Source organism: Mchenga conophoros, linkage group LG19 (assembly GCF_057382185.1).
Source record: "Mchenga conophoros isolate Kocher_MC1m ecotype Shallow Benthic linkage group LG19, M_conophoros_male_GT1.1, whole genome shotgun sequence".
Taxonomy (NCBI): domain Eukaryota; kingdom Metazoa; phylum Chordata; class Actinopteri; order Cichliformes; family Cichlidae; genus Mchenga; species Mchenga conophoros.
The window spans coordinates 32013349-32014647 of NC_140544.1; the positions used below are offsets into that span (position 1 = coordinate 32013349).

The window sequence follows — 1299 nt, forward strand, 5'->3', positions numbered from 1 at the left end:
ACTTTGAAGGTGTCTTCATTGAAAAAGATGAGGAAGTTGCTGAGTTTGTGAAATACATCCAGAGACACACAAATCATGTAAGATACACATATATATATATATATTAGTGCTGTTAGCGTTAATCTTGTTAAAATGACGTTAATGCCATAACCATATACACATACACGTATCCAGTGATGCCCTCATGCAGACCGATATTTGGCCCTGGCAGAGCACAAGTGAACGTAAGCTCTTGATATATAAATATCCTTTTTAAACAAACTCCCAGTATCTGAGCAGTAGTTGAATGTTTTGTTCTTGAATCATAATATGCTACTATGTTTTCCCATCTGATGTTGTTAAACTGTAGCTGCTGCTGACCTCCGGACAAAGAGAAAAGTCTTTGAGAAGGTGATGGCTGTGAGGCGCCTGAGAGAGGAGGAGATGATCCTTTGCAGGGAGATGCGGCATCACTGGACAGTGTTGCGAATGCCATCTGTGGTGTTGGGAACAATCTCCTCAGACTGTAAGCACTTTATTTATTTATTAATTTTTTGATGAATCGATTGAAAATAAGAGCAGATGCTAAAGTCTTACTGGATCTTTTACCTATATCTAGATTGCTAGCTAACACTGCCTTCTCCCTTTTAAAAAAATGTTTAATTACAGCATCCTAATTCCTTGTGTTTATGAGGTGAGGTTTTTTTTTTGTTTGTTTGTTTGTTTTTTAACTTTTCTCATATTTATTTGTTTTGTTCTTTTTACAGCCTCCTTTGTTGGCATGTCGGAGGATGCACAGAAGGGACTCTGTAGCCTGGTTTTAGAAAACAAAGTGAACTGAAAGCTGAAATGCTCAAAGTAAAGGACGTGTACAAGAGAATCCTCAGCCACCAACCACTCCTGGAAATGGACTCGGAGGAGGACATTCCAGACGATGCCACTGAGAGTGATTTGAGCACTTCTGCTGAAGACTGATTGTGTCATCATTGATGTTATGTTTGGTAAAATAAAAAGTTAATCACATCTCTGTTTAATGTGATTTTTCAACAGACATTTTACATTTTGAGAAGAAAAATGGAATTTCCTTGGTGCAGTTGTTTACCCTGAATCATTATTTCCCATCTAATTTAATGACTAGTGTACATGTTCAGATACGATAACATAATTTAATTTATGGGATGCTTTCTGGGCTGCTCAAATGATCACAAAATTTAAAAGCACCAGGCAGCACACTCACAAGTACATTTTTTGTTCAGTGTTTTGTCGAAGAAATCAACAAGTACAATTGAGATGTTTGCTGTAGTGGTGTGTTTGTTAAGA

At 37.2% G+C, this 1299-nt stretch overlaps 1 long non-coding RNA gene across 1 annotated transcript; it reads left to right on the forward strand.

Annotated features, from left to right (window-relative positions):
- Window positions 1–29: 29 nt before the first annotated feature.
- LOC146552700 (uncharacterized) lies at window positions 30–914 on the forward strand. Its single transcript, XR_014889880.1, has 4 exons — window positions 30–77; window positions 175–224; window positions 350–505; window positions 747–914. It is a non-coding gene; the product is annotated as an uncharacterized LOC146552700 (long non-coding RNA).
- Window positions 915–1299: the final 385 nt, after the last annotated feature.